The following is a 19,488-nucleotide window of genomic DNA, read 5'->3' as shown; positions in this document are numbered from 1 at the left end:
AATTTTAGCTTGCTTTCCAAATCATCCCATGAATCTCATGCTTTTTCCAGGAACATCAGTAGGGGGCTTTGAGGAATGAAATTTGTTTCATACATTGTAAGAAATTTCCAGGATGCCAGCTGCTGAGTGATTTTAATATCTTGCTTGGAGCAATTTTGAGACCATGAGTCATTTTGAGAGGAGCAAGATGAAGAGGATATGATTGGCATGGTTACCACATTGTTTGTGATTTCATGAAGCCAAGCTTTCCAAGTAAGCAGTAAGGGTAGATGTAGAAACTATTGCCCAGTATGCACAGAAAGAACTTGCCTTGAGAAGAGAAAAAGTTGCTACCAAGGAACTTTTGCCGCAGACAAAAGTTGTAATATACTTTATGTGCACAGGGGGAAAGAATCAAATTCAGCTTTCACAGGTAATGATAATCACAAAGTTTGGTATAGTTTATCTATGACTAAGTCAGTTGACTTACCAACACCTGAGACTTAATGGAAGTGCGTTTGCCCAAGGAACACAAGGAAAACCTATGCCCATGTTTCTAAGATTCTTATTTGTAGATCTGTGATTATTCATGACAGTGAAGGTTAATAGGACCCAACTGCTACTGCTATTCACCATAGCTGCTAGAAATCTAGACTGACCTCCCTGTAAAATGGTGGTTTCATCACAACGCGCCTCTGCGTGAGCACAGGTAAACAACACATGATGCTGCCTTTGAAAGTGAAGGCTGAGCTCTGCCTGTATTTTTAGCTAATAATTCCCTGAACGTCCCTGTGCCCCTCTGAATTCAGATGCATAAAAAAGGGGTAGAAGCAGTCTCAGGATAAAGGTCTCCTCCCCTTCCATCATATCATATAACAGACACATGCTCCCACAGTATGGAGCTGTTGGCAGAGATGAGCATAGTGTCCTTTGTGGAATGTCACAGGCGCTCTCCAGTTCCCCACACCTGACAGAGTCAGAAGATTAAAGACAAACCTTTGGTCCTCTACTAAAAACACAGGAAAACCAGCACCACAGAGCAGGAACAGCAGTTACAGTATTCAAGTTCTCTAACCTGCTGTCCTCTCTGTCTCAGCTCTGTAAGCTGGTGATTGTTACTCAGCGTCTGTGTGGGAAAGTACAGTTTGTATAGAATCAGTGTGTGACCTCAGGAAAAGAACCCCCATATTTCTCCTGTTTCTTAGATGCTGAAAGTAAAATTTTTAATTTTTTTTTAAAAACTATAAATTGTCATTTAGCTATTGTGAGATCCTCAAAGGGAGTTTGAATAAGAAACTTTTTCTTTTATAATGCTCGAGGGAGAAGATTCTGCCTTTTAAGGAGTTCCTTGCAAGGCACTGACAGCCTTTCCAGAAAGAACTGGACAGGGGTGTACCCCCTCGTGGCTGTATGCAGGATTCTCCATGGCTGGTTTCAGACAGGAGACAACATGCTATTCACCTGAACTCTGATAAATCAGAGTAACTTCAAAAGATAGAAAACGTTTTCCTATTTATATGTCTAATCCCCTGATGTTTCAGCTGCACAGGGAATGATGAGTTCATATTATGCCTCTCATTGGGTCACAGCTTGCCTGAAGCACTCTTTACACTTTAATACAGAGCAAACCCACTGAGAGGAAAGACAGAAATTCTAAGCCCTCAAAGTCAGGGTCTGTGAAATGCAAGTCACGCTGTTCTGTTAGATCCCAATACCGCTCTTCACAAGTGATCCGAGCATTTGTGAAAAGTGATATTTGTGGCAGAGCCTAATGCAGAACACCGAAAGAGCTGCTGTGAGAAGAAAAGCCACAAAAACCTTCCTCATGATAGGAAGACAGAATCTGCCGTCCAATTCTGATCTCACTTGCTTGGCAGCATTGGTCTGTCTTTGCAGGGCCCAACATCACAAAACTTAACCTTTGCTTTAGGGAAGTCTTTCTGTGAGAATCATCACACCCAGGTTAAGCCTCACAGAATGGAGCTGCAGCTCTCATGAGACCCGAGGAATTCCATGTTTCCAACTTAGAAGTCAGTATCTTAACAGTGCGCATAGCCCTCTGACTTAGCTCCAAGCTCCATGCTTTCCCATCTTCTCTGCTGCTGCAGCGAGGCACAGAGGCGATGCACCAGGTTGAACCGAGGGGCAAGAGTTCTCTCGTCACCCTTCACCTCAGAAGAAATGTGGTGGAAGCTCATATAATAAGTCAGTACTCACTAAAATGAATAAAAGTTAGATGACAAAATGGTTGAGAGAGGTTCAGCTGGTAATTTATTCCACTGCTGAAGGCAGAAAATTTGATGACCTGAACTGCAGCATGGGCCATAGTCCCAGAGCCTCCAGCAGGAACACTGGTCCACCTCCAAATTCCACACCTATGAGGGAACAGTGATGAGATACACTACAGCAAGATACATGTGTTTTGTCATCTGAAATTAGAAATCTAAATTTTTTTTTTGTTTTAAATAATCTTACATGACAAGTATTGCTGGTGTTAGCTCACAGAGAAGGTCAACCCAAAAGTGTGTCTGCCAAAAGATATTTGTCCCAGCTATGCTCCAAGCTGGCAGAAAGACAGGAATATTAAGAGGGATCAAATAAATCTAAACTGTCCATATAGACAGTAAATAAATCCATGTGTTTAGATCCCTTCCCCTAAAACAGCTCCAAAAGGCAGCAAAAGCCAGAAAAGATGAGAGAGAATCAGGCACAGGATGAAAGCCAACAAGAAACAACAGGCTGCATGTAATAAAATTTAATATAGTGCAGCTCCCATTCAAATGGGCCCAGGAGTTTAATGATGCAGCCTGACTGATCATATGAAACAGAAATGAACTGCCCAGAAACATAGATACCCTACTCGGCAACATTAGGAAGCAAATCAGTCACAGCCGTTGTTTGCACTGCCTTCTTTCTCTTTACTGGTAGAATACAGTTTCTGACAGTGCTTTTGCAAGCTCTTCAAGAAAGCTTCTTTTTATTTCTTGCACTGTAGCTCAGTCAAGAATGTAAAAAAAAAAAGGCAGTTGATTAACAACCTGACAGTAATTGGGAAACACCTCAGGATACAAGTTCTGTTCTTCCAAGGCAAAAAGGTTAAAATTAAACTAGCTGATTTGAATGGGACTGAAAGATAAATACCAGACCCCACGGCAAATTAATAGTATGTGTAATAAAAGAAAAAAGGTTGCTGCCAGAATACTGAGATATGTACTGGGCAAGGGATCTAGGGATCCAAGACTGCTGCAGGCCATCCTGTACCAGCTTCCTGACCTCACTCTGAAAGTGTATTAAATATCAGAACTACTAGAAGAAATGTACAGCATCTCTCAGGTTCCACATAGAGGACACAAATCCTCCAGAAGAGATCAGTATAAGTGGATTCCATAAATATATGGAAGACACATATATGTGTAAGGTAAGTGGATTCCATAGAAGTACTTGGGGTGAGAAGAGTAAAAAAGAATAATAGATCAGAGTAGGAATTTCTCTGAAGAAGTAATATGTTATGGGAAACAATGTGTCAAAAGATCTCAAAGTCAAAGGATTTTTTTTAAAGGGAAGAAACAAGGAAGCATACACAAGAGACATGATGGTGATAATGAAACCCTGAACAGCGATGATGCATCCCATTAAAAACCACAGGATGAATTTAAGCATCTAGAATGTAACTACGTGAGCAGTTGGTACTGAAAACTAAGATAATGATAGATTTCTGAATTCAAAATAGTTGAAGCTACCTAACTTCTCATAGTAAAGACATAACAAGTCCTAACACCGTTTTAATTTATTCAAAGGTAGAAATAAAAAGGTGAAGCTTCAACACTGCTCTATTTTTCCTACCGAGTGAAGAGCCTTTAGAAGTCTTCAATTTGCCAGAAGGCATTTCTTCACAGACAGAGGTGGTGGCTAGAGCCCCACATCTATGGAGATGCTGCTCTGTGCTGCACCACATGGTCCTTAGGGACTTCCTGCTATTACGCCTGCCCCACGAAAAGATTTCTATGCTTCTTTGTGCTTGTTCACACCCACAAACTTTTAGCAATGCAGACGTACTTCAGTATGCAGGAATTGCTTAAGAATACCTTAGACATTACTCTTTGCCAGGCAGCAAATTTAACACTCTTAAAACATAGGATTTCAACCAATATCCGTAGCACTGTTTCCTGCAGGAGCTGCGCTGTCCTGCAAGGTTTTCTTCTCTGATATGGACTACTTCTAATGCTGAGAGGCCACAGCTACAACCAACCAACAAACCTCTTCTAATTCTGTAATACTGATACACTCCATTTCTGTATATTTTCCTCCTGTTTGGCAGGCAGGTAAGGAAACCCGTTCTGTCTCTAGCTAGTCATCTCCTTCATCAATACCCAAGCGAAGAATTAACTGAGAAACACCAGGCATTGTTGAGCATCCATTAGATTATTCCCATTATCCTGCAGAAGCTCTAACTTTTAAATTATCTTCTTTGCCTTATATCCTTGAAAAGTTTCTCTTTTCACTCTTTAAGCAATATTCCCTTTCACTCTGTTTTAGTAAGTATCATTACCATCTCAGTCCCATCTCACAAAACTAAGCTGTCAGTCATTTGATACCATTTAAATATTTGAATGTTGGCATCCTGATATGCACATTCATAATAATTAACATTGGCTATTACTTCTTCTCTGCCAAACAGTCATAACAACTTTAAAATTGGGTGCTTCTTGTACAGCTTAACTACAAAGTTTACACACTGATTTCCTTATGCATCATGTATTTGATACTACAGAATAACTGGACCACACCAGGCGATGAGGAGGAGGTAAGGTTTCTTTCACTGCATTTTAAACTGGCTGCAGTGGATGCCTTTTTTTGTCCTTGAAAGATTGATGATTCCATTATTTGTAGTACTCAGCAATAAATCTCTGAGTTTAGGCTAAAGTGAGCACTTTTCCCTACTTTGCGTCTTCCATTACACTGTTATTCATCATGTTTAATCATTCATTTACCTCTGACTGCTACTGCACTTGGGGAGGACTGGCACATTATTGATTTTTGACTTTTACCCTTTAGAAGCTGGGTAAAGGGCTTTGTGACTGCTTAATCAAAAGTGACATGACCAGGGCAGGGGAGCTGCAGACCTTGGGAAACAGCAGCTAAACAACATGCCAAGTTATGATGAAATGAAATTAAGAGTCAACAAAGAAAGCAAATTATTATAAACTGAAAATTATAGTGCATACCCCCATGAGACCACAGAGTACAAAGCACTCCTCTTCCTAGCAAAACACATTCCTTGAGAAAGAGGAGACTAAGACTGAACCAGAAGATTCACAACTTCAAATTACCACAAAAAGAAAGATGCAAAGCAGTGTTCTGTAACAAAAGTGTCAGATAATGCAATATGGCTGAACCACACGCTCTGCTGCTTATGAAACTTTCCTCAGACAGAGCATCACTTCAGCACCCCACCAGCAAGCAGGCAACAAGAACAACACGTGATGTGATATTCTGATAGCTGGCTTATTTTCTGCTTACCAGAAAACGTCAAAAGAACTCCATTCATACTTGGAAAAACATGTAGATAAACCCTTAACTTGTGCTACAATATCTAGCAAATTACGCAATAAACATTAGACGTAAGTACAGTTATTGGCTCTGTATCAACAGCATGGTAATGCTAGTTTCATATTTTAGAAAAGAGGTAAAAAAATGAAAATGCGTAAGACAGTGGTTAGAATTGTCCAGCTTCTTATATAACCCAGTTACACATACGTTCTCTCTTTAGAGAGGAGGAACTGAAAGTGGACCTAATGAAAGAGCTCAGGCTCCTATTGCTCTTTCCTGGAATCCTCAGTGGGGTTGTTTTGTTTGGGTTTTTGTTTGGTTGTTGGTTTGTTGTTGTTGTTGTTTTGTGTTTGGTTTTTTGGTTGGTTGGTTGGTTGGGTTTTTTTGTGGCCCTTGATATCTCCATCCTCTGTTCATTCATCTTAAGTTATGCCACCCCAGTTCCAGTAACCTCAGTGTAGAGTACCATGCCTTATCAAACCAGTGTGGCCACCTTCTTTTTAAACATATATTGATTACAATTTTGCCCACCTCTAATATAGTCAGAAGTAAAACTGTAAATCAAATAAAAAAATTTAAGTGCTGGGTATATCCTTTACCACCTACCTCACACATTTTACTCTCTCTAGCTCTGGATTTTACCTATCATCTCAGAAAAGTTATAAAAAGAAACCTCTGATTGTTACATAGTAGTCCCAGTAAGATAAGTAAGCACAGGTGTGCTCATAATCATGGTCCAGCAGTGCAAGCCATGCTGGCTTCACTTGTTAACATTAAAGCAACGTGCCCACATTGTTTCTCTTGAAAGGTATTATCCACCACCTAACTAATTCCCATGTAAATGTATGCCACCTGTATTAACTCCACATTTTGCAGTAAGATCCCAACTTATTATCCTGCATTTTGGATATCCACAGCCATGTAAATGCAATCACATTCTGCAACCTTCATCACCGACAATTCAGAACCGCTGTGGAAAAGAAGCTGTCACAACAAACAAGCCTAAGTCAATCTCTAATTTTACAGATCTTGCCTCAGATGAGATACCTGAATGGAACTAAGACAAGTTCTCTGGACATGGTTACTCATGCTCGTAGCTCTTCTCTGAGCAGTAGTGTAGCGCACACACATTACCTGGGACAAGAGTCAGTTAACCCTTATTGCACATAGTGGTATCTGTACTCTTATTCTGAGCCATGGTTTCCAAATGACTTGAATTCAAAAGAATGGTTTTAGATATTTAAATATTTTCCCTCTTGTGGTAAGCTTTTGAATCCTGGACAACATGAGCTGATTCCTGCCCATACAAAACACAACAGCAAGATGACCACCATAAGATGAACAAGAAAAAGGAAGTATTTTGGAAGTTGAATCATTTTGTTAATAATTAAGGAACTCTTTTGTTAAAAGATCTTTGCTTGGAAGCACAGTTCAAAATTAATCTTCCACTGATATCAACACCTTCCTGCTGGTTTGGGGTATTAACTGACCAAGTTTCAGAAATGCTGAGCACTCCAGCGAACATAATTGAAGCCAAATATACTGAGCATTTCTGAAAGTTAGGCTAGTGTCTTTCACTCAGATTTTCTCTGTTATCACCTGGAAAAGAGAAAGAACTACTATTTAACAGATTAATTTTTGGCACTGCAGGGCATATACAAGATGCTACCATAAAATTAAACATTACAACAATAATATAGAGAGTTCTATCCCCACATCTCTGCCACAAATAGCATCATTACCAAAAGTTAAGGAAGAATAAAGTTGTGTGTACAGGAGGAAGAGGAGGGAAAGAAACAGCTAAAGCCATCCCAAACACCCAACATAAAGATACTTGGCTGAAACAAACTGTCGTCGTGTCAGCAAAGTGATTTAAACGAAGTTGTGATGGTCAAAAACACCAGAAGGACTTTCAACATGCGCTTGCTCTTTTACAGCAAAATGTTGCCCCATCTCATTTTTCTTTTGAGATATGATGCTATTTCCCATTTTTTTCTTTTACATCTATTTTATTTTGTCTTCTCCCAGTTTTGCTTCTGCTCTTTGCTTGGTAAAATGGAGCACAAACACCAGGACTCATTCATCACTTGGTTATGCTAGTGTTAAGCTATAACAACTAAACCAATGAATACAGAAGTTGGAAAACAACAAATACGATCTATTGGAAGGCAGTCTGTATGCATCTTGTGAGCCAGAAGCCGTCACCCCACAAGTTTATTAAAACTATCTGAAGCAGTCAGTGGACATAGTGATTAAAATAATCTGATTAACAAAGCATATTTGTTTCCCAGAAAGCTCTTTAAAAACTTATAGTTGAAGGAATTTTGTCAAGTAACTAAGCTGTCATGGGATGAACAGGAGTCCTAGCATGTGACTTTAGTGGTCAAAAAAGGAAAGGAAAGGTCAAAAGAGCTTGTCAGTTTACGTTGTGGAGAAGACCTTTAGAAGGGACCTGTGGGAATATGTATTGGTACCTACACCATAAAATATATTAATAGATATCCTAGGAACAGATGAAAAAAAGTGAGATGATGACGTGTGTTTTAAAACAACAATTATTCAGGGCAGGTTAAATTTAACAGGAAATTGAAAAAAAATTCATAATATTGAGTAATTGGCAATAAAGTAACAGGTGAAATTCAAAGTCAATAATGTAATGTATATGGAGAGAAACAAGATACACTATTCATATACTTCAATGATATCTAAAGTAGATACCGACTTTCAAAACAGACGTTCAGTTGTGACTGACAGTATTGTGAAAACGTGATCTCCGCGCCCAGCAATGATGAACAAGATAATGGGAACAGACTACAGAACAAACCAGAAAGCATAACTATGTCACCATATTGATCCTTAATCTGCCCACATCCTGAACACTGTATGCAGTTCTGTTCTCCTCCCATCTCAAAACACTGCACTACTAAAAAGTACAACAACAAAAATATAACCAAAGATAAGGAATGCCTTCTGTAGGAGGCCATAAACCAGGATTTTGTGAAGACAGAGTGGAAGATAGCAAATATAATGGGGTATATGATAAAAATAGATGAAAGCATGGAGAAAGTGAAGTGGGAATGATTTTTCACCACTTACAAGTACCAGATAAAATCGAACTAAATTATCAAGCAATATGGTTAAGACAATGCATTTTTTTTCCTCCACGTACTGCACTATTAAAATGTATAACAGACTGGCAAAAGATACTCTTAAGACCAAAATACCCGGTCCAGTAAGACTCCCCTCCTTGTTGAGCACCTCACTAGTTCAGATCTCACACCTTTTATACCTAATTGTCATAAATTGAGGGGCTGGGGGGTAAGTGAGGAATGGGACAATAACCACTGTTAGTATATAAAAGTGTACTAAAAAAAAAAATATCTATTCTTAAGGCTAAAAAACTGACTTCTTGCTACAGGCAAGAAGTGGAAATCACTGCTTTACACCCAAAAACTCTCAGTCATCTACCCTACATCCACACCACTTACCTGTCAATAACTGTTAAGCTATGGTTAGTCTGCAGAAAGCAGTTCAGGTCACATGCCAGCGACCACTCTGATATCTCCAACTGATGATTAAAATAATGTATTTTGGCAAAGGCCACTGTAAATATTTTGGTGCAACTTATTTTGTCATATAAATGGGGATAGACAAGGTCTATTATCCCCAGCACGACTTCAATCTGGCTCAAAGAACTCGGGAAAACTAGTTCTGGTATGAAAGGTGGCACTACTGCAGGGGAACTGTTGTTCCCTGGCTATGTTAAATGAATAGAGATCATAGATAAACTGTTTATGAAAGTGAAGTTGATCTCTTAAAATGTGATAAATGACACAAGAAGCTCAAGAAAGGAAAAAAAATAATGATAAATCTTTAAACAGTGCGCATAAGCCTGCATATGTGCAAAGCAGCATGGGGTAACTTGCCTGGCCAGATTTTCCTATGTCTTGCAAAAGACACTCTCAAGAAGAGAGGGTCCTTTGGAAGGAATTTTAAATTTAATATTTCAGGACTGTACCATCTATGCAAATTACTAATAGAGTTTCAAAGCCCTGCCCAGTTATACCTACAAATTCTCTGCATTGCCAGTTTCTCACAATAATTACTGCATTAACATGTAACTTTATAATGTAGGAAAAGAAAATTACAGTGCTGCTAATCCATGAACATCAATAAGATTTATAAGCTTTTATATGAAAACCATTTCAAAAAGGGAAGTAAAAACAAAGTGAAAGCAATCAAATTTCGGAAATACTATTGTTTGTACACCGTACTTTATGTATAGCACAGTCACTTCAGTTGTATGATTAAAAAATATCTTCATGTATACTTCAGCATAGAGAGTGCAATAACAAAGTACAAGGTACGTATTTCTATGGGTGTTTAGTGTCTTGGCAGATCAGAAGATCAGTGGAAAAGCCTTCTGAAACCCACTTTGCTGGGATAAATCATGTCCAGTCACTCTGAAGGACAGCACAAGCAAGAACTAATTGGTCAAAGTAAAAAGAACAAACAATGAAGACAGAAAAGTGACAGGGTTTGGTGTTATCCTCACCCCTACCACCCAAGAGAGCTGCCAGATGTGAATAAAACTGCTCATCATACAATCACAGGTTTTGTTACTTTTCATGATTGAGCCAGATCGTTACATCAGACTGTTCCCACAGCCTCCTCAAGCCAAACTGAGTCCCTACTTCCATATGAAAGCAATTTTAGCACACTAAAAAAAAGCAACATAGTTTTTTTAAGGTTGGGGTTTTTTTTCTAGAAAGCAATTGTATAGCTGTCCCCCAAAATTCAACATCAAACTAACAGAAAAAGTCCAAAGAGACCTTAACATATTGCAAATCTCTTACAAGCTCAGGCAGAGTGAGCAATATAATTATAGGAGATATTACCTGTTCCTTCTGTAATCCTATTTCCTGCGGTCTGTGGTCAAGAAAACCATAGGACAGTGTCCTATAATTGTTACCAGAATTGTGTTTTCAAACAACTTTAAAGAGATAAGTGTCTTTTATAGTACAAAGACTTTATTTGATAACTCTTTCTTCCTAAGTATTATCATTATTTAAAGCAATTCTGAGCAGTAGGGACTCCTGTTTACTCAAATGGAAAGGTATGTTGCTACACATCTACAACAAGCAACCATTCTGACGGGCATCGCAAAAATTCAGCATCACCTTCCACTCTTACTTCAATCAAGTGCTCTCTCAATTTGCCTGGTTAGACTCGCTCATAGTAATGCTGTGACCAACTTCAATGCAGCAGTTTTGAACAAATAGCAGGGAAATAACAACTGACTCCACAAGCTGTATGCAACCTGACCAGAAGGATACTGTTCACCAAATACTGAGAGAAGACAAATTTCTGTATGATTTTTCATTATTTCTCCCCCATCCCCAGTTAAAAAAAGAATATAAATGTTTTTCACAATATTACAAATATGATATAGTGATCAATGTATTTCATTTAAAAAATAAAAATGTCTTCATCTTAATAGTCCTATCAATTCATGTTCTGCACGATTTTCAGTTCCCCACTAACAGAAAAAGGAGCTCTGGAAGCAGACTGAGCCAATGCTTACAGTAACTACTTTTTTGATACCATGTGGGAAAGTACTGCCATTTTATTGCAGTCAGAGGTTGTGGAGTACACTACACTATAATAATGGAACACAATAATTTTCCTATTATATTTCATAATTTGAGTAAGTTGAAGCAAAATATTCAGAGCTCACACCAATCAGCAGCAGTAAATATCAGCAAAACCAGCTTAATCTGGACTGCTACTTCATATTAAAAAAAGTTATGTTTTAATATCTAAACAGTAAAGCCTTTTGGTTGGTTGGATTTTGTGCAATTGATCTAATTGTATGTTGTGCTGCAGAAAATGTGAGCTGAAGGAGCAGAGTGGCACACAGCTAGGATGGTGGGCACCCATTTCCTTTTTGAATAGGTGACCTTATTTTTTTTCAGTAAGACTAGGCCACTGCTATCCCAGTGACATACAGCATGGACATATGTGACTCATCAGATGCCAATCAGGAACCTCATTTATGCACAGCTGTCAACAGCCTCCTGAGCACAGCCAAGGTTTCTGCCTATTTGTGATTACATATTCATAACTAGGCTCAGACGAGAGAAACTGCCCGGCATTCATACTGCTGAAAACATTGACAAGTATTAGTTTGTCTTCATGATCCCAAGACCTGGATTTTCCCAAACTGGCTCACCGCTGCCTGCTAGAGGGGCAGGTGGTAAACTCACACCTAAGAAAAGTCATAAGCTTCCTCGAGCAAAGAGAAGCAGTTGGGTTCATGGTCTATTGCTCGCTGCACTAGGGCAAACAGCCTGCCACCACCGCTCTTCTAACATCATTATTCTACACTGCCAATCTCTGCACAGTGGCTGAACGCACAAGTAGTGCTTCGCTGAGCCTCTGGAACTGCTATACTCCAGACAAACTCTTCAGAATTGTCTGACTTAATTCTTTCTTTCCCTGTGCTTACCTCCTTAACTTCTTTCATTCAGCATCAAACACAGTTTGGACACAAGAGCCAAACCTATTTGCCTCTATGACTTAAAATGAATATTCACTTTCTGATTCAATTCTAATGATTGACATGATTATAGCTCCCAGCAATGAGTTCCCCACACAACCTAAAAGTCTGAAAAGAGCAGCAGCAAAATTAATGGAAGCTGGGAATGGAATAATGGAAGCTTGTTACTTAGACCCCAGAGACCTTGAATTCCACAGTTTCTGGTTGGCATCGTGCACTGAATCACAGAAACATCCAGAGAGAACAAAACCGATGATGAAGTACGCTGCATCATACAATACCTGCTCTGACTACTAAGCAGTTAATTCAAACCAATGCAGAGTTTTGAGGATGTAACACATAAGCAGAGTAACTAAAGCCAAAATAATAAAGTGCTGGATATAATAAAGCAGACACATTTTAGTGTGAGAGTGCTAAATCACTCTACTTGGAACAAGTAAACTCTTCCACTACACCAAACACTGAGATAACCTCAAAGATAGCAAAGAAAGGTTGTTGATAGCTTTTAACCACTGCTCGAAGACTAAAAAGCCAGAGTCACGGTGTATCTGGTTCTCAGTGCTCGGAAGGATACTAACTGGTCAAAAACATTTATTTAAGCACACAGGTACTTACCTAGTAGGGGGCTCTCTGCTCGCCTATAACTTACTAAGGCAGCAACTAGCATGTGGGTGGCTGCTCTTAGAAGAGGATGTAGCTGTACATTTGTATTGCTTTTTCAGTGGCTATACATACATGCTTTTCTCGAGTCCAGTTGCATGCTGATGCCGACTCTGGCGTGCAGCTTGGAAAAAGAAAAAAGCAAGCTCATTTTGGCAACAGGAGGCCTTCCTGAAAGCATAGTAACTGAACTCTGACACTACTCAGCTTCTCTGAATCAACAGAGGCCATTCAATTCGGCATCTGCACAGCAAAGCTAATCACATTCAGTGTTTAAACTTTGGGGTAGACAGTGAGATGAATCAGAAATCTGAATGCTTCACAAGTAGAAAAGGAAAGCACTGGTAAGTTTTAAAAAGCCAAAACTTTCCAAGGATCCCTTAGAAGAGAAAACACGGAGATGTTTGCTTTGGAGTTTTAACTCTCCGCCCAGTAGACATACATTCTTCCATTAGTCGTCAAAACAAATACATTGCTGTCTTAACACCTCCAGTATTTAAAGTTTACTTTGCTTTGCAAATCAATTATTAAAACTTCTCTCTCATGAAAGACACTTCCTTTTCAGCATTTATTCCTCATTTATAGCACTATAAATGAAATATTTTACAAAACAAGCATTATTTCCAATAAGGCAAATCAGCTGAGAAAGGTAAATCACTGAAACTCACTGACAAGAAGTTTATGAATAATTAAGTAGCTGATATACAGCTGCATTACCATGAGCCTGTTATTCAGATTGCCATATTTCTCAGCATGACACGGGCAAGACTTTGTTTCTGTAGTATAAAGAGACTCTTAATTAAATCTTCGTTCCGCAGTGTACCAAAATTTATCCTTCTTTATATGAGCTCAGATCATTATATTTAATGCTAAAAAACATCCATTTTCTGCTTAAATTCACCAGACTGCTGATGAGATTTCCTTACAATCCTTCGTTGTTCCCAACTTCTACCTAAAGAATCTGTAACACTCTGTTTTAAAAGAAATTAATTGCACTACTCCGGTCTTCAGAGCAGTCATCTGAATATTACCATTCTTGAAAATTTTCCATTTTAAGATACTGTTACTATGTTGGAGTGATCTTAGCCCACAGCCATAAAATTCCATGTAATTGCCTCTGTCTTAATGACCTCAGGCTTTGAATACAATCATTGGTCTTTGCACACTGCCTGTCACTTTTAGTGCTTGAGTATTGACATTGTATCTCTTTTAGGTTCTTTGCAACCCTTTAATGACTATGCCAATTAATAATGCATTGCTCGCTCTCCTCTATCTAATTTTAATTGCTGTAATTTATGTCCCTAGACAATTCTTGCACTACAGATGTAATCTATACCACCAAGACTGACTTAGAAGATCACACTCCCAAGGTCCCTAGCAGATAAACAACACAATTTCAAGTTCATAGACATCATCTACAATTGACATCAATTACTGTTCAAGGAAACAAGTCATGACATTACAGGTAACAAACAGATCATTTTTACGTTCTGGAGCAGAGTGGACTTCTCCAGCAGGGCTTTGACAATTAATTACAGCTTCACAGACAGTGCTTTATGGAGATACTCAGATACTTTGAAAGGGAAAATTCCACCTAAAATTAGCAAAGAGAGAGGTTCTGCACTTCTTCAACAGGGCGAGGCCTATATTGCTATACAGAATATATGAGAATATTGCTATTCTCAGAAATATATAAAGAACACCTGTGAGGTAGTATTGGACAGTGGCATAAACACTCTGGTTCTTACTTAAAGCCTGAGACAATGCATAAGACAAGCTTCAGCTTGTTATTAAAACATATTTGCAGAGCTCATGGGTACAAAATCACACAGGAAAAAATAAAAGTGATGTTTATAACTAATCTCTACTCAGCTCTACAGACAGCCCAAAACGAAGGTTATAACCATATTAGATTATTATTCTGTTCATCCCTTTGCCAGTTTTAGGGATGCTTCACAAATCATATTCCAGTGTTTCACTTAATACTTATTTTGATATACTTTTATTATGACTCACTTATTTCAATCCACAGCCCTGTAAAGTTCAGTCCCTCTGTTTTTACTGTCATCTCTTATTACCTTCAATCCACCTCACCAAAACCATAAAGCTCCTTGTGCCAGTTGCTTCCACTTCTTTTCCACAGCTAAATATCTTTCTGGCCCAGCACATGACACTCTTCTCTCCCTAACAATCTTCCTCAAGCACATTGGCCTGTTCATCTCTTTCCAAAGGACACAGAAACATTAGTACAGCCTACAGCCTGTTATCTACATGCGTCTAACTAAGCACGCTATAATGCACTCAATTTACCTGGTAGAGTCTCACACTGAACTGGAATATTTTCTCTTCTCAGTGAGTCAAAAGCCATTAAAGATACAATAAAAATGTCAGTTTTAAACAAAATTGTATTTCTCCTTTCCAAAGATTAAAGGTTCAACATTAACAAAGTTAAAAATCTCCATGAAAAGAATGCGAAATGGGTAACTTGCCTGCTATCTCAGTAGCAAACTGTATACGCTATATATAATGTATTTGGAGTTCAGCAAAACATAATGCTATTGCAGGTTACTTGAAGACTATTCAGCCCTGCCAGGTTCAGCGTTGTAAAAGCATGGGAGTAGAGATCCAGGACATAATCTGGTATTTATGTTATTGATATAAGTACTATATTTCATAGGGTACAAAAACATTAAAATGATTGCCATCAAGCACAGCAATAACCATAGTTCTTATGCAACAAATACGCATTATGTTAAACAATCAAATAAATTTACTTGTACAAGTGTCACAGACAGTGTAATTTGTCCCAGTCACCTTTAATTGATCCTTTCTCTTTAAATACGGTGTTGTTTTTTTAATATATGGGATCACTAAATGAAAGACAGAACGAAAAGCAAAACTTAACTGTGGCTTGCAATGCATCTATCATCATTCAACTTCCAAACACCTACTAATGAATCTTTGAAATAGTACACATCTTTAACTAGTCTCTAGTGAACTATATTCTTATATGCTATCCTCAGAACTAATCTAAAATGCGCCATAAATTTACTGGCACAGAGCCAACATGAAACAGGTTAAAGAAATGTGACCTCTCTTCTATTAAAGCTGAGGACTCATTTGCTGTTAATTACTTCTAATAGCCATAAAAGTGGAAGGATGATAGAAACAGCCAGGTAGGGTGGAACAGCATTCGGAGCCCTTTAACTACACCTGCGTAACTCCCTCTGGAACTTGAAAGTAAACCTAAAATCCCTCAATTGCTGAAGCCCCTTTTCTGGTGGCAAAAAGCTATTTAGGTTGCTGGCAAGATACATCTCAGTGCTTTCACGCAGCTGGCTCACATGCAGAGGATAACAAGCTGTTATTACTTACTACACTCATCAAGCAGTACACAATGGTATGGACCTGAAGGTTCCCATCACCCTTCCACTGACTGGCCTGCAGTAGTCTTCCACATGACAGCAAAAGCTAACACAGCAAAACCAAAAAATCCCAAGCAGTAACAAAACCTCCCGCCACCACAAAAAGCACATTTAACTGGAAATCATTACACTAACATTTAACTATTAATGACTTCTCCTGAATGTCTGAGAAATTACTTAAAGCAATGCTTTTCCACAGTTGATAGCTTAGATTGCAACGGCCACCATTTCCTGGGTGTTATAACAGTATCTCAGAAGCACTGTACGTGCTAAACTACAAATGAAGCCGAAGACGTGCTTATGACAATTACACTGTAAAATGCCATAAAAATGCAAAGTCATCTAGATAAATCAATCCCCATATTCCTCAACTAATCACAACATTTTAATCTAAATTGTGTCACGCCTATGTTCCCCTTGCCTGAAATGGTGGCAGTCATGATACCTGATTTGAAATTACTCTAATAATCACAAAGTATTTAGATATTACATTGATAGCCATTCTAAAAGAACCAAAGCAGTTAATAATTCTGCATTCAGGTTCACTATTGTACAGTGCCTGATAACCCAGGCATCAGGACAGTAAAAAGTAAGTGCTGCAGTTATCTGATGCAGTAAGCTCCATCTGTCCTGCATATCGAATGAGGGAAAACAAAAAACAAACCTTTATGACACGGTCACACATAACAATAATAACCTTGTGCAAGGGACCAAACTAACAGAACACTCGAGCACCCAACTTTACAAGCATAAAATTAACTTTAAAAGGAGGTGGGTGCGTGTTTAAGTATTTAACTACAGTAGAGCCTCAGCTGTGAAAACAATGGTGATGCTCAGTCACAAGCAGTTCAAATTCAAAATGGCAACTCTCCCAAAGATATTCTCCTCTCTCTCATCACCCTCTCTTTAGCGACAAAGATTTTTCACTCCCCTACCCCTTTAGGCTTAATTTTCCCATGACCAGAGACAAAGTTGCAGCTTTTGAGGACCTTACACAGTCAAGGAGCATACACAAGTAAAATGAAATTGAATCTGTGCATGCAAGAGCAGCACATTTCTCCATGAGCAACTCTTACTAGCAAAGTTACTGGCTGCAGAAAAGTCAAGGATGGGTGCCAAAAGTACCACTGTTTCCATTAAAACTCCTCGTTTAAAAGGCAAAGCCAGATTCCTAGGACAGTGGAGGAAATCATCATAATAAAGATGTAGTTCTGCTGAAAGCCACACACAATAGCAAGGTCAGCAGAGCGGTGTCTCAGTGTGATTTAGAATTAGGCTTATAATAGGTTTCTCTAGTAGCTCAGATGTGAACTACTAAGCAATTTTTTCTTGCTCTTGCTGTATCATACTAGGAACAGTTATAAGTATGTCCCAAGTATGTCAGCCAAGGAAAATGCCTAACAGCTTTATATAAAGAAAAAAAAAAACCAATACCCCAAACCCTAAAAAGCCCCTTAAATCTACTTTGTTGTATTCCTTTAACTTCTGAAGGATAGGGCATTACTGCCAAAAGCCTGAACCGTAGCAAAGCTAAAGCCTACATGCTCCAAATTCCCAAGATTGGAACAGCTATAAAGAAGTTTGCAGCCACTACAACTAGCAGCTGCTGGTGCTGTAAATAATTTTAATTAGAGAGCTTTTGCAGTGTTTCTCATTATCCATATACTTAAGTACAATCAGACTCAAAGGCTGTGCAATTACTTCCTTGGTCTACAACACAACAACTCAAGCTATGCAAAAGATTCACAGCGAAACCTAAAAGTTTTGAAAGGTAAAGCTTGCTCATCTTTATTCCACTGCTTGCAGTGGATTATTTTTTTTTTAAATAGTAGAGAAAAACAGTTGTTCAATTTTTATGACCACACAACAGGGTTTGTTTAAAAAAAAATATTAACCAAACAAAAAACATGCACACAAATCCAACCAGCACCACACTCCACAACTGTTTTTATTCAATATTAGGCAAGATATTTGTTCTTTATAAAATGACATAAAAGACACTCTGGTGTCTTTGCATTGCTAACACTGCATGTTCAATTGAAATAAAATTACAGAATCCTGAAACTGACACTAAATCCAAAGTAATCAATATTGTAAGTAATTTCTCAGTCATGCCCTAAACAGAAGCATAATATGAAACTTTCTATGCCAAAAGTCCTCTGCACAAGGGGTAAAGACACATTACAGCAACAATGGAGGAATAAAAACCTACCTCATATTCAAGAAAGTTCAAATTCCCTAACATTAATGACTGGCTGCATTTCAATTGGGGCATATTTTGTTCTTCATAGACAAAACCCACTATGAAGAGAAATACCGAAAAATATGATTGGAATCGTGACTACAGATCATAATCTCTTCAGGTTCATTGAAAAGAAGGGACAGAAAACCATACTGAGCAATTCATCTAGTCAATTCTTCACAAAAAAAAGCTTCCTCTCTTCTGTGAGGGCTATTGACTACAGAACACTTCCAGACATGAAAAAAATGGATGGCCAAACCTTCAGACTGGCAATGGCACAACCCACCAAGACAGTTAGTTACACCCACTGGTGGTTATTCCCCCGCCCCGGTCCTCCTTATGTGCATTTACCCTGCACCATGTTCTTTCCCATTAGCATTGCAGTAAAGCAGTAGGTCCTTGCTTAAAACTGTAATTGCAAAATAACAGGGCGAAGCGTGGAAAGAGAGTGCAAAGGACTGAAAAAGAAGACATACCAAACTGAATTTTAGAGTGTTCAGAAAGCAATGAAAAGGGAATGACAAAGACAGCTCTCAAAATGCAAGAGAAAGAAATAGAGCAGTGCAGAAGAGAGGGAATATGAACAGCTTGTCTAAACAGAAACATCAGAGGTAATTAGCAAAAAAGCAGCACAGATGTTTGCTTCCCTGCTCCAATAAAAGGTAAATGAACTGATCTTTAAATAGGACATGCTTTAAAGATTCCAACCTGGCTGAGCTCAGCTATAGTATTAATTACACCAATCTGTCATCTGAATTTATTGTGAAGATCAGCGTTTAGGACCAAGGTACTGCAACAAGATTACCTGTAACAGTCATTTTTGTAACTTCCTTCTATGAGTGGGACAGCTAACAGCAAGACTAATTCCGCCAGCAAGGTATGTAAGAAAAGAAGCACCTAGTAGAAATAGCAAAGATCAGAGAAGAGGAAGATGGACTGTATTTGCATCGCATTGTGCTGGTACGTACTACCAGACACTCACAGCCTTGGTTTCAGATTCAGACCACAGGTCTTAAACTGATGAGGACAGAAAACTGTCTGGAAGTACATGAAAAAGATGTATTACATGCAGA

General features: G+C 38.6%; 1 protein-coding gene across 8 annotated transcripts in view; it reads right to left on the bottom strand.

Moving 5' to 3' along the window:
- The window catches only part of SULF2 (sulfatase 2), a 162,766-nt gene that overhangs the window by 92,176 nt on the left and 51,102 nt on the right, over positions 1–19,488 (bottom strand). The gene's annotated exons all lie outside the window — the stretch shown is intronic.

Source organism: Falco rusticolus, chromosome 10 (genome assembly GCF_015220075.1).
Source record: "Falco rusticolus isolate bFalRus1 chromosome 10, bFalRus1.pri, whole genome shotgun sequence".
NCBI lineage: Eukaryota > Metazoa > Chordata > Aves > Falconiformes > Falconidae > Falco > Falco rusticolus.
The sequence above is the reverse complement of the archived record's forward strand: the minus strand, read 5'-3'. Positions and strand labels throughout refer to the sequence as shown.